The sequence below is a fragment of the Triturus cristatus genome, chromosome 7 (assembly GCF_964204655.1).
Source record: "Triturus cristatus chromosome 7, aTriCri1.1, whole genome shotgun sequence".
Lineage (NCBI taxonomy): Eukaryota > Metazoa > Chordata > Amphibia > Caudata > Salamandridae > Triturus > Triturus cristatus.
The window spans coordinates 1,785,020,739-1,785,036,059 of record NC_140590.1 but is presented as its reverse complement, the minus strand read 5'-3'; positions in this window follow the sequence as shown (position 1 = coordinate 1,785,036,059).

Sequence of the window (15,321 nt, the reverse complement as noted above, 5' to 3'; positions counted from 1 at the left end):
GGCCATCTTGTTTTGCGCTGCGCGCCGCTCTCCATATACAATCATTCTAACATGCTTGCACCACTCATGCACACATTCAATCATCCATACACCACTCATTCAATTAATATAGATATATTATACACGTATTCATTTATCCGGCTTGATTTTCTAACTGTAAACATGTTTTTTTAAGGATTTATTTTTCTTGTGATTTTTCAATTTTTAAATTGTTTTGCTTTTTTTAATGCTAACAAAAGGTTCAACTGAGAGTGCAAAAACTTAAACAAGCACTCAAAAATGTGGCAAATCTATCAAGTATTGTATTATGGTTTAATACCTCTCTAAAAATAAAATGCTCCTGAAGATTGTACTTAGCTTAGGCCACTGTGCGCTTAGACCCCCTCATAGGTGATGCCCAGCACACAGTTATTGCCTGATTCAAAACTGGACGTTGCACTTCTCGCTCTTTCTTAGTTCCTCCTGGAATGCTATTATCTCTCCCATAAAAAGGCCTTCACAGCCACAAAACGGCAAATTCAAATATTGTGTCTGAATTCTATTCTGAAAAGGCCTTTGAAGATCCCTGCATTTGGGTCACCCATTGATCATTGGCGAGTAGCACTTTATCAGAGACCCATCTTGAGCTCTCATATTGATGGTCTGTTATAAGAAGATTTAGAGAAATTACTGAGTGATCTGATAATTAGTTGGAAATTATGTCTGACTGGGCCCTTTGAAGCGAGTAAGTAACTAAAAATAAGTTGATGTGCAAAAATGATTTAAAATATTTAGAGTGACAAGTGTAAGCTCTCACCATGTAATGGTAATTCCGTCAAGGATCCACCAGAGCAAAATTGTGCACTAAAGAGCGCAGAAGTATAATTGACCTCGGTGTACCCTGTGGTTTATTGGGCCTAGAAAAATCCAACATTATGTTTGGAAGAATATTAAAAATCTCCCCCCATTACCAATGGCACCATAAAAATAAATAACGTGACTCAGATCCAGCACTACCAGACAGTAAGTCCTCAGAAATGTCGAGAAAAGCTTCAGAACTTTCTCTTTTTAGTGACATGTTTCAAGCAATTTTAAGGGAAATTGAAGAGCTGAATAGTGAAAAACAGAAGGCCCACAAGGAGATACAAATCCAGCTGGGATAAATTACCAACAATCTCCTTCAACTTAATACGAGACTACAGCAGCTGAGTAGCACATATACAACCTAAAGGACTTTTGGAACAGGGCTGAATTGCTTATCAGCAAGTTGAAACGAGAGATACTGGATGCCCAGACCAAGCTCAATGACATCTTAAATAGCTCTAGGTGTGCGAATTTATGATTACAGGGATTCCTAAAGGAAAAGAACATGGACCAGGCCCAAATAAATTAATTTCAAATCTGAGTTCCTGCTTTTATCCAACATGCTTTCTACGCCTCTTCTATTAGGGGGGGATGGCTGTTTTCTTGGGGAAAGAAGTACAGTGCGAGAGCTTCATGATATATAGGGATCCGAGCACTAGATGAATTTAGGTGAGAATGAGGATTTAAAACCAGGTCAATAACTTTATAGCAAACATGAGTTAATCAGTCAATAAGTGCCTTGTAGTGACCTAGCCACCAGATATAGGCTTCCCCACTTTTGAGTGGGGAATTATTTCTGAAAGTGCTTCTGCTGTCATAGCAGGAGGACTTTTAGTGAAAGCGCTCAATGCCAGCTAATCTGCCCTACTATGCACACATGATGGATTGGCTAAACATTTTCAAAGACAAACCCTCAAACCTAGTACTTCCTTTTAAAACAACTTTAAGATGAACATACTTGTCCATTTTTCCGTGTCCAGAACTGACTTGTTTGTGGGGTGACCTAACCATGGAAAAACATATTGGAAATGGTGTTAGAAGTCCCACATTAGATAGAGTGGCCTTCCATCTTGATCGAGTTGCCCAGTTTTAAACAAGTTCTTTGGTTATAAATCGATTGTGTCTTATTTCTCCCCCACACAACTTGTTTTAATATCTCCACAGTAAAATCTATGTCATCACCCATGAATAACATTAGATTTGACTGGTTTAAAAATCATAGACAAAATGCAATTGATTTATAATGTGAACATAAAGTTATGTTTTAGACCTTGTGATTTACTATTAAAGAGGTCATTACATAACCCTTACTTTCAGACCAATTCATTTGCTCTTAATTTTTGCCATTTATTTGCAATTTAGAATGTCTAGGGAGACTCCCATGTACTCTGAAGATTATAGCCAACAAATACTCAGTGGCCCTTCACTGCTTTCGGGGCCTCCCATTCCAACCGCCTCCACTGCCACCACCAGTACCTTCCGCGTTCTATTAGACAAACTAGAGAAACTCAAGAAAAAACAGATCCAAACTAATCTCCATGCTCGCATGCTTACTGAGTATCTCAAATCAGACATCATCCCCTTAGGTCTACAAATACGAAACACCCCGGCCATATTTACCCAAGATCACAAATTTCGCACAGGCTTCAGCCACCTAGCAACCACCTGCTCACGCCACTGGATGGTGTTGGGTATTGATACTGCCATCGAACATAGCCAGAAAGAACTGGAAGAGATAGCTGAACTTGAGAAACTCATCTTGGCAGACACCGCCTTCACAGACACAAAGAACCTTCTGGACAAAATCAACACCACCATAGCCACCTTCAACACTTTTGAACTCAACAAGAAAATTACCAAGATCCAGAAAGACATCTGATTCTAAAACACTGAAAAAACCTACCCATACTTGCGGGACAAATTTTACAATACCCTTACATCGCACCTAGGACCCACAATTGGGGAAGATTCCGCATAATAAACAAATTACTTTCTCCGACTCCTCCAACACCTCCATTAAGGATTCTGACACAAACGAGGAACCTAGCACACCCAGGACCTCTACAAGACCACCACCCCTTTTGCCCCCTGTTTTTTTAGGACAGGGCCACGGACACGGAAAACCCCCTACCCGTCGATGGAACAATCAGCAATACCAACCTCAATTCTCAGGCGAAAGACAAACCCAAAACAGGTTCTACCAATGGGGACCACAACAGTGGCCAACGACATTGCTATCCTCCCACCCACTGAGACTGTACCACCCAAGGACTTTCAATTGATTCCAATATTCAACTTATCTAGCCATTTGCTTTCCCATGACGAGACTCAGCTCCTGAGCAGAGGGCTCAGCTTTGTACCCACTGAGCGTACTAATTTCCTCGACCTCCAGTCCAACTTGTTGATGTTTTTTTGACGCATCCGGATTAAACAATTCTTTGCAGACAAACCATCCCCAGCAGAACCCTCAGGCCCCCGATTCCACCCGCCTTCCATGTTCAACCCCCCTTCCTCGTCCATGCCCCCTGAAATACTTGCTTTTGAACTCCTGGTTCTACGAAAAGTCACAGATCTCCAATCCCAATTCGAATATGCACCCTACAACCTCCCCTTATCTGAGAAACAAGCCTTGATCAACCTCAAAAAGAAGACCTACTTAATTATCAAACCAGCGGATAAAGGCGGCGGGATTGTGGTTATGGATGTGGACCACTACAACCGAGAGATTAAGAGACAATTGACCAACACCAGTCACTACCGCCCACTCACCAAGGACCCTTTACCCGACCTCAGAAACTAAATTCAAGAGATTACCGGTAGAGCAATATCGCTAAACATTATCTCCCAGAAAGAATACAACTTCCTCAACAATCAACATCCCCGGACTCTGGTCATATACGTACTACCTAAGATTCACAAGAACAGCACCAACCCACCGGGTCGCCCTATCGTGTCCGGCTGTGGTTCCATCCTTGAACCCCATGGCAAGTACATTGATGCGATCATAAAAGAATTTGTCGCATCAACGATTACTTTCATTAGGGACACCATGGACATAATCCAAACTATTGAGGATAGACCGTTTGACATCAAAACCGAACTGATGGTGGGACTTGATATCGAATCATTATACACAAACATCCCACACACTGAGGGACGCAAAGTTATTGAACAACTATTGGAGTCCAGACCAAGACCCACCTTGATCCGCACTGAGTTCGTCCTAGATCTGCTACATGTTGCCCTTGAAAACAACTACTTCCTATACCAAAACACAACTGAACTGATGGTGGGACTTGATATCGAGTCATTATACACAAACATCTCACACACTGAGGGACTCAAAGTTATTGAACAACTATTGGAGTCCAGACCAAGACCCACCTTGATCCGCACTGAGTTCGTCCTAGATCTGCTACATGTTGCCCTTGAAAACAACTACTTCCTATACCAAAACACAACTGAACTGATGGTGGGACTTGATATCGAGTCATTATACACAAACATCTCACACACTGAGGGACTCAAAGTTATTGAACAACTATTGGAGTCCAGACCAAGACCCACCTTGATCCGCACTGAGTTCGTCCTAGATCTGCTACATGTTGCCCTTGAAAACAACTACTTCCTATACCAAAACACATCCTATCTGCAAATCAAAGGCGTCTCCATGGGGGCATGCTTCACCCCCAATTTTGCCATTCTCTATGTTCACAACCTAGAAATGACCATCATACTCACCCCCAACAATCCCTTCCTTGCACAGATTTCCCGCTGGCGACGTTACATTGATGGCATTCTTCTATTATGGAAAGGGACCGCAGAGACTCTTGACCCCTTCATCCTTTGGCTTAACCATTCACAACCCCACCTCAAATTCAAGTGCGATTACAAACCCAATGACCTTCCTTTCCTGGATCTGATCATACACGCTGAGGATGGCAAAATCGGTACCTTCCTGTACCGCAAACCCACTGAGAGAAACACCTTACTCCAATACTCAAGCTACCACCCGCAAGGCCTCCGGGACGGCCTCCCTTATGGGCAATTCCTACGCATCCGCAGGAATTGCAAATGGAGGAAAGATTATTCTCGCAAATCCGATATCCTAATCCAAAAGTTACTTGACAGGGGGTATCTTAAACGCTTGATTACCTGAGCTCACAAGAGAGCCTGGTATTGCCATCGTGAGAATCTTCTCACCCCCAACCCAAGAAAACCATGTCTCGCATACCTTTTGTCTCTAAGTTCAGTCCCTGCAGCAACACAGTTGCGGAAACGCTGAATTAGGAAGAAGGGTCTCTATTTGGACAGTGGCCAGCCATTGCCAACTAGAGACCCCCATTTCTAACGGTAAGCAAGATCATTAAACGCAACTGGTCCCTCCTACGTACACATGAAGCATTCAAAGAACCCCCGCTCTTCTCTTACAAAAGAGGTGACAATCTAAGCACCCACCAAGTACATGCGATCACCTGGCCCACCACTCCTGCTCGACAGAACACCATCACTGCCATTTCGGGGCTTCCACCCATAGTTTGGCATTACAAGTGCCAGGCCTGCATAGTGTGTGACCTCACATACAACACAAAAGATTTCAAAGCAAACAAAACAACCTACAAACTCAACACATTCACCAACTGCAGATCGCCAACGGAACTGGGGGTCCTCACGGAGCTCCCCGAGGGTAGGGATTATTATCTTTTAATATCCCAGTTTTACCCTAACCATCTGCCCTTGAAACGAGCGAAACCAGCGTAAACAAAATAGATGCTATACATTTGGAAAAGAAAAGAAACTTACCGGTTAAGACTACAGCCTCGCTTCTTTGCTACCCTGCTGGCCGCCGGGCCTGCCGTAGTTTCTGGAGTGGGCTTGCCACCATGGGTTGTGACGACTGCGACCTCTGCCTGCCTCGCTTCCTCTTGGTTCCGCTGCTGGCTGTTTGACCTGCCGCCGACTTCAAAGTGGGGTGACCGCCTGTAACGGCCGTGACCACTACCCACCTCGCTTCCTTGTTCCTCTGCTGGCTGCCGGCCGCCAATGCCTGGAGGGAGATGGAACCCTGGGACGTCCCTCTAACAACGTGCTGGGACTGGTGAGCTGACTGCAGTCCACCGATGGGAGATCGAGCCCCCACAACATCTTCTTGGTTCTCACCGGAGTAGCAAGTCGCAGCGGAGGCCAGTTTGATTGCATCGAGGGCGGGAGGGTCGCCTGCAGCCTGGAGCGAGGACGTCCCTTCCCCACCCGTGATTTTGTCATTTACTGTGGCCATTTTTCCCTCTCTCCCTCGCTCTATAGCACCTTTGCAGCGCAACTTGTGATGGAACCGCATCACCCTTCTCCATCACCCCCCCTGGGTGTGGCCCGCACTGCGAGCACAGCCTCCGTTACACATTGATCTCTCTTTGCCCCAGCAGTGCACCACAAGGTTTGACTTTTCTGTTATTCGTTATCCAAAGGTTTGACTATTTTGCTTTAAACATTTGCCAATTCTGTTGCATTGTTTGGAACACGGCCCTCTGCTAGTGCTAATTGCAGTTTACTCCCCCGACTTCTGCGGCTCCCTGCTGGCCACCTCAACGCCTTAGAGTGTGCACATACTGCTCTTCTCATTTGCCAATTTCTTTGCAGTACTCTGAACATGGCCGCCTGCTTGGACTGACTGCTGCTGTTTACTTCCCGGCTTCTGCTGCCCCCTGCTGGCCGCCTCAATGTTTGCCTATTCTGCCTTAGTTGTTTACCATTTCCTTTTGCTCACTTATGATCCCAGCAGTCTGCCTGTGCTACTCGCTCTTTGCCTCCCGTTTCTCCTGCTGCCTCCTGCTGGCCACCTCAACCCCTACTTTTTAGCACTATATAAGATTTTACTGGAGTACGGCGCTCCCCCACATCTTGATCGTTGATACTGAGGCCCTTGACCCGAAGTGCCGCCTCCCGCCGCCCTGTTTGCACAGCCGCCCCCCACTGGCAATGGGCCCACTGACACAGACAGTAAGTAGAGCATGATTCTCGGGCTTTTGCTCGGTGCAGCCCCCCTCACACCTCCACCTGTCCTAGATGCCAGAACTGAGATCAGAGCACCAGCCGCAAATTGGCAACGGCTGTCTCTTGACCCCTCCCTAAGCCCCGGGCGGTCTGCATTTCTCCTAACAGCTCTGACCTCTGAAATGAGGTCCTGACTTTGAGCCAGGCCATGGGTCCTGGTTCATGCTCTAACCCCCCCAAAACAACCCATGTCTGCCTCTTTGACCCATGTTTTAATGTCGCCCCACTACCAGAATCAGCCCCCGACCAAGACAAGTCGGGGTCCCCCCACCACCCAGCCCCCCCTTCATTCTCATACTCCTGCAGACTGGACAAACAGAAGGAGAAGCCCGCTCCCCTTTCTCTTTTCATTCTCCTGCGGTTTCGGCAAATCGAAGGAGACAAATGACAATTGATCTCAAAAACGCCCTAAAACAAGATGGCAACTTTCCCCCATTTCTCGCTCCCAAGTTCTCCCCCTCATGAGAACACGGAGAATGATTACCTATCCTCATGTACGCCCGAGCCTCACTCTCAAAGAAACTCTCTACTCGGACTGTGACTTTTGCACAAAGTTTTTCCTCAGCTGACATACACACCTATTATTTATATAATTTGTGTCTTTTACCACTACAATTTTGTTATCTCTATAACTATGCCCCCCTGTTTAACTGAGTGCTGATGTCTCGCCATCATGTCTGTTATGTTGTTACTGTGACAAATCTGACGTGCTACCACCCTAATTATGTTATCTTTATAAGTATTGTTCTCTTGTTTAATTTTATTTTCAATTTCACTAGAATTTGATGCTCCATTATCATTAGCATTGTTACGCTATCACTACCTAGCTTGACCCGGCTGTGTTCTAATCTGTCTAATTCAGGTGACACCCCAGTTGAGTAGCTTTGCTTCAGCTCCCCCTTAATTTACTTGGGTGCTCCTCGGCTGTACTCCGTCTACCTAATGCTATTCCCCCCACCTTAATTCTCTCCTACTCCCTCCTTACTCCTCCCTCGAGTTCATTATCTCTACTTTTCTACTCTCCGCACTACTTTAAATCTGCTGCCCCCACTCACTCCTAAACTACCTCACCCCCTCTACTACCTTGTCTCCTATCTCTGACTTCCTCTCTCCCCTCTCGCCCCTCCTCAATCCCCTCACCCCCCACTCATACCTCGCCTCTTATCTCCGACTTCCTTCTACTCCCTCCAAATGCCCCCCAACAGCCCATCACCCCCCCTGGACCCCCTCTCCCAAACACCTACTACCTACAACCTCTGTTGTCCCACCCCCAATGGCCCATCATCCCCCCTGACTCCTCTCGAAAACACGGCCTACCTCTCACCTCTTTTGTCCCACCCCGTCCCCCCTCTCTTCCTCCCTATTCCCGTCTGATGGCCCATCTAACAACCCCATCCCCTGGCCCCACTCCCCCTAACCCCGCACTCTCAAGACATGGTCCCAATTCCTGGAACATCCTATACCCATCCAATCTGTCCAAACATGCCAAGAAAAACTTTAAGCATAAACTACTGACTCAACACCCTGAAACACTTATAGCTGACTCCTACATTAGCCTTACCTCGCCTACAATAACCAACCTTATTTTCTAATCCAAATGCCCCTCTAAATGGAAAAGCATCTTCCTGAGCTATCTCACCATCTCTAAATCCGGCAATATCTCTTACGGTTTCAAACTTTCTGCTTCCCCTTCTCCTGCTTTTTGTGGAGAAATTGACATCTCCATCTTCAAAACTGGCAATATTCTCATCCAAGCACCGGAGCACCTCCTCTACACCTTCGACCACCTCTTTAGCTCCCTGATAGACCTTCTCTCCAAACCTGCCCCCAATCCTCCTCCCTCATCTATGTCTGTCTCCCACTTAACATCCCCATTCCACTAGCCCAGAGCCCACAACCCCTAGTCACCATAACTGCACGTCCCACCACCCAAATCCCCACCTCATCTCCAAACTGACATCCCCAAACCTACCTCGATGTTCCCAAACCCTCTGCACCTACATCAGTCACCCACATAACATCCCCCTCCCACTAGCCCAGAGCCCTCACCCCATAGTCACCCGTACTGCACGTCCCACCACCCAATTCCCCACCTCACCTACCACCCGACATCCACAAACCTTCCTCGCTGCCGTAGGCCTCTCCACATCTGTAGGACCCCTCCCCCCTGAACATCCAGCCTCCCCCCTCCCAAAACACACAACACCCACTACGAACTACAATCCACCCACGCACGCGGAGGAATGTAAGTCGGGACCCCTCACCCTGGGCTGCCCACCCCTCCCCCATTACACCTATACCCCAACACAGAATCACACTCCTCCCCCTCACCATAACCTTACCTCCCCCTCCCCTATATCAAACGCACCTCCCCCTGTCCACACATCCTACCAACATTAATTACCCCCCCACCACAACGTCCAACAGCTCCGGCTTAACCCCCTCATCGCTGTCCTCCCTTCTCTCCAACATATCTCCCCCCATCCCATGACCTACCAGCACTAGTGACCCCCCTCAGCGTCCAACCGCACCAGCTCCCCCAACCCCATCCTGCTGCATCTTCCCTCTTCCATCCTTCAGGCTCTCGTCTATGGCCAACATCGAACCCCCGTACCCCACCCCCTTCGCACCACCCAAGCCAAGTCTCAACCATTTCGCTCTAACACTTTCCAACATTGAACTGAATCTCTCTACCGTTCAGACTGAATTTATGAGATTTAGAGAAGACGTCAGGGGTCTAAACAACAAGATCCTCCTCAATCATTACGGCTCTGCCTGCCCATGCCTCTCTCACCCCGCCCAACATAACCTCTGGAAAACTATTCCCCTCAAAATTAGTTCCTCTAGGCCGCACCGTGCTTGGAACGATCTCTCTCCCTCGGCCACTACGGACCTATGCAACTCTTACCTTCCCAAACCCATGACTCCTGCTCACACACCCCATTTCTCCCGCATCCCTGTGATTCTGGGTATGAGCAGAACACCCTCCTCTACCATCTCACCCAGACCCCCAACCCAACTTACCACCATACACTCATGCACTACCTCCAAATCCAACCCTACGCCCATCTCCTGCATGCTAGTAAACTGCCGCTCGGCTTCCGACACGCAACTGAAATATCCGAAACCCTCCTTACTGAATCCATCGACATTTCCTTCCTTACAGAAACCTGGCTTAATGCCCACTCAACGGCCATCCTGGACATACTCACCCCCCCCGGGCTACTCCATCATTACTAATGACAGACAAGACAGAATTGGAGGTGGCCTAGCTATTATTTACAAAAATATACTGCAACTCTCCTATATTAAAAACTCTGAACACTTAACCTTTGAATACCTTGGCGCTGATCTCTCTATCCAGGGTTCCCCCCCAATTCGACTACATAACATCTACCACCATCTGGGCGATCCAATTCCCTTCACTGAGGAACTAACCAACCTTCTTTCTCAATCTGCCCTCTCCAACTTGAAAAACATCTTCCTTGGAGACTCTAACATCCACTGGAAAAATACTGCTGACCCCACAGTCTCCCATCTCAACAGCATTCTAGAAATCAATGGCCTCGTTCAACTTTGCCACTCGCCCACCCACAACAAAGGGGCCACTCTCGACACCATCATATCGAAAAACGACCTGGTCTCCCTCTCCAGCATCCTTCCCATTGACTGGTCTGATCACCACCTCATCCTATTCAAGATCGAATCGGCTTCCCTCCCCTCCCATACCAAAAACCAACTTCCCATGAAATGGATCAGAAACCTTAACCAAATCCCTACAGGGGAACTCGAGTTTAAACTACAAATGCAACTTCTTCTCAACCCCCATCCCAAGACGTAAATGAGCTCACTAAACTCTTCAACAAGACCGCCAATTAGGTCATTGACCTCTTAGCCCCTCCCAAACTAAAAAAGCAAAGAACCATTCCATCCAAATCCTGGTTTAACCCTGACCTGAACGACGAAAGGCGAGCTCTCACACTGTCCGAAAGATCATGGAGACAACACCCCTCAGCTGCCCACCTTGCCAGTCTCAGGGCCTCTAGATCATCCTACAAAAAACACATCTTCAGGAAAAAGGCTGCCTTTTTCCGAATACAACTCGATCAAGCTAAAAACAGACCTAGAGATCTATTCAACATTGTTCTCAAACAAACAACCATAGCCCCCCCAAACGTACTTCCTCGATAAATAGATGTGAGGAAATTGCCAACTTCTTCTTGGATAAAATCGCTAAAATCGATCACTCCTTCCATCTAACGGACATCCCACCTAGCTCCCCTCTCGCCGCTGACAATACACAAAACTATCCACCCATCCTGACTCTGTCTCCTTACCCCCCCACCCTCCCTTATACCCCTCCTGAACCCAGCCTACCCCCCCTACAATTAAAGAACCATGCATCTTGGAATAAATTTCACCCCGTTACCGAACTCGAAGTCTGCAACATCATAACCAAACTCAAACCGTCCTCGCACTCAAAATACCCTATCCCCTCTAATCTCATACAGAATCTCAACCACATCATTGCCCCGTACTGGACCAACATCATCAAAACCTCCTTTTCCACAGGTAATGTCCCAGGCTCACTTCAACTCGGTCAAATCACGCCGATCCCTAAAAATCCCTCCTCAGACCCAAATGACCTGAACAACCTCCGCCCTATCTCCAACCTACCTAACCTTTCCAAAGCCCTGGAAAAATGTGCCCTGCTCCAACTAGATAAACACATTAACAACTTCAACCTCCTTGACCCCCTGTTATCCGGCTTTAGAAAAGGCTGCAGCACGGAAACCGCAATGCTAAACATAATCGATGACATCCACTCTTCCCTTGACAACGGTGAAGCCTGTCTACTCATTCTCCTTGACCTCTCGGCTGCCTTTGATACAGTCAACCACAACTACCTTCTAAATTCACTCAAGTCCCACTTTGGCCTTAATGGCGAGGTCCTTAAATGGTTCACCTCTTTTCTCCTACACAGAACACAAGTCAAACTGAACGACTGTCTAACTAACCCCTCTTCGGTCACCCTAGGTGTCCCCCAAGACTCTATTCTCTCCCCTTCACTCTTTAACCTCTTTATGGAATCTCTTGCGCTCATCCTGAAACAAGCTGGAATTAACTACCACCTCTATGCCGACGACACACAACTTTACTACAATATTAGGTCCCACGCGGACATACTTCATCTCAACCACACCCTAAAGAAGATCCAACACTGGTTGCACACCAACCATCTCAAACTCAACCCCAAGAAAACTGAAATCATCCTCTTCTCCCCTAAAAACAATGGACTTCCCATCCAAAACTGGACCTCTGACCTCAATGAGCTCAACTGCTCGCTCTCTTTGTCCAACTCAGCGAAATCCCTTGGTTTCACCGTTGACAAAAATCTTACCCTCAACCACTACATAAAAAACTTGGCTAAAGGAGCTCTCTTCAGTCTCACTCTGAAGAAAATCAAACCCCTCATCCCTCCTGAAGATTTCAAATTGGGCGTCCAATCCCAGGTACTCTCAAAAATTGACTATGATAATGCTATCCTCACAGGAACCCCCAAAGTCCACCTAGCCCCACTCAGATCTGTGCTCCACCTAGCAGCCAGGCTTATCACTGGCTACAAATGTTTTGACCACATCTCCCCATCCCTGAAGGCTCTCAACTGGTTTCCAGCTGAAAGGTAGATCCTCCTATAAGACAGCATGCATCACACACAAAGCCCTACACCAGAATGCCCCGCTGTACCTTGCGAACAAACTTAAAAAAGCGGGCTGCGCCAGATGGACGAGGAGCACAAACTCTCTCCTCCTCATCTCCCCTCATTCAAAAAGAAAACCACTCAATCTCGCTCCTTCTCTGGAAATGCGCCGATCATATGGAATGCCCTCCCAAAAAAATAGCGCTGCAACCCCTCCTACAGTGCCCTAAAAAAAGACCTGAAACTACACCTCCTAGGCAAATACTGGGGTCCTTAATCAGTCCTCTGACCTTCTCCGACCTTACCCTCCTCTACTTCTCTCCCTCCCCGTCACCCATCTCCCTCCCCCATTTATCTCCCTATCCCACTGCCTCCTCCCCTGAAGCCTGTTCCCCCATCTACCACTTTATACATATATCTAACAGCTTTTGTTTTGTATATGTCCACTTGACCTCAATGAAGCATTTGTTGTTATTCAATCGTTTATGGCTCAGCCCTGAAGCGTGTAACCATCACCAGCCACTATACATGCAAATTTATATGCTTTTGTAGTGACCATGTTATTCAGACCTCACTGAAACGTCTGTTTTTGTTGTATTGTGTATACTGAGTTTTTGATCAACTCTTGGATTCTTGTTTAGGCACCTGTAAAGCGCTCTGATACCTCCGGGTTTAGCCAGCGTTATAAAAAACCTGTCAAATAAATAAATAAATAAATAAATCACAAAATATCATTTATGCCATCCGCTGCACATGTGACCTTGTATACATTGGCCAGACCACACAGATGATCAAACAGATAATAATCCAGCACAAAAGAAGGATACACTGTAAAGTCTTGACTGCCCCCCTTGTTTCCCACTATATTGTTTCCCACTGAGTGCCCGCTACCGGAGATCATCGCATCACACGTTTGCGGGCTGCCAAATGCTCGCTGACCTCAAGATTATCGCATCGCATGTTTGCGGGCCTCCAAATGCTCGCTAACCAAAGATCATTGCATCGAGTTCATCGCTTCAAGACATCGCAGCGGGGACGCCGGATGTCCGCCATTTTTATCGCATCACACCCGGTTTGTCGCTCCCTCGCGGAGCACCATTTCTTCTCATCGCAACAAGATCGCACACGGAACAGGCTTGGCACATCATCCTCCCTTGCGGCAAGGATTTCAACGCATCACCGGCTTAGCGTGGAGAAGTTTTTCGCTTTGTCCTGCACACAGATCAGCGCATCATCCTCCCTCGCGGCAATGATTCAACACATAGCTGGTCACGCGTGAGGAAAATCATCGCTACAGCTCCTTAGTGACATTTTTGTTGTTTTGCTACAGAATCCAGGTACTTTGTAATTAAAAGGGTCGCAGAGACCACTGCTTTGAACTGAACTCCTCTTTGCTCACTTTGAACTATTTCTGCAGCATTTCAAGAGTAACCCTATTTTTCTAGTATAGTGGCTTTTTACTGTTATTGGTCTTGTGTTAAGTCTATCTATAAAGATATTTATTTTTTATAACTACTTGTGTGGTGTCCCTTTGTAGTGTTCCTCACTGTGTTACTGTGTATGGTAATAAATGCTTCACCCACTGCCTCTGAGATAAGCCTAGCTGCTCGTGCTACATTACCATAGGGTTGAGCAGGGGTTATCAAAGGGTGTTGCCCTCTTACTCTGACTTAGGAAGAAGGGTCCCTACTTGGATAGTGGCCAGCCATTGCCAACTAGAGACCCAAATTTCTAACAGTAAGCAAGATCATTAAACGCAACTGGTCCCTCCTACGTACACATGAAGCATTCAAAGAACCCCCTCTCTTCTCTTACAAATGAGGTGACAATCTAAGCACCCACTTAGTACATGCGATCACCTGGCCCACAACTCCTGCTCGACAGAACACCATCACTGCCACTTGGGGGCTTCCACCCATAGATGGGCATTACAAGTGCCAGGCCTGCCTGCCACGCTTCCTCTTGGTTCCGCTGCTGGCTGTTTGACCTGCCGCCGACTTCAGAGCGGGCTGGCCGCCTGTAACGGCCGTGACCACTACCCGCCTTGCTTCCTTGTTCCTCTGCTGGCTGCCGGCCGCCGATGCCTGGAGTGAGATGGAACCCCGGGATGTCCCCTTAACAACGTGCTGGGACTGGTGAGCTGACTGCCGTCCACCGATGGGAGATCGAGCCCCCCCAATATCTTCTTGGTTCTCACCGGAGTCGCAAGTCGCAGCAGAGGCCAGTTTGATTGCATCGAGGGTGGGAGGGTCGACTGCAGCCTGGAGCAAGGACGTCCCTTCCCCCACCCGCGATTTTGTCATTTACTGCGGCCATTTTTCCCTCTCTCCCTCGCTCTATAGCACCTTTGCAGCGCAACTTGTGATGGAACCGCATCGCCCTTTTCCATCACCCCCCCTGGGTGTGGCCCGCACTGCGAGCACAGCCTCCGTTACACATTGATCTCTCTTTGCCCCAGCAGTGCACCACAAGGTTTGACTTTTCTGTTATTCGTTATCCAAAGGTTTGACTATTTTGCTTTAAACATTTTCCAATTCTGTTGCATTGCTTGGAACACGGCCCTCTGATAGTGCTAATTGCAGTTTACTCCCCACCTCAACGCCTTAGAGTGTGCACATACTGCTCTTCTCATTTGCCAATTTCTTTGCAGTACTCTGAACATAGCCGCCTGCTTGGACTGACTGCTGCTGTTTACTTCCCGGCTCCTGCTGCCCCCTGCTGGCCGC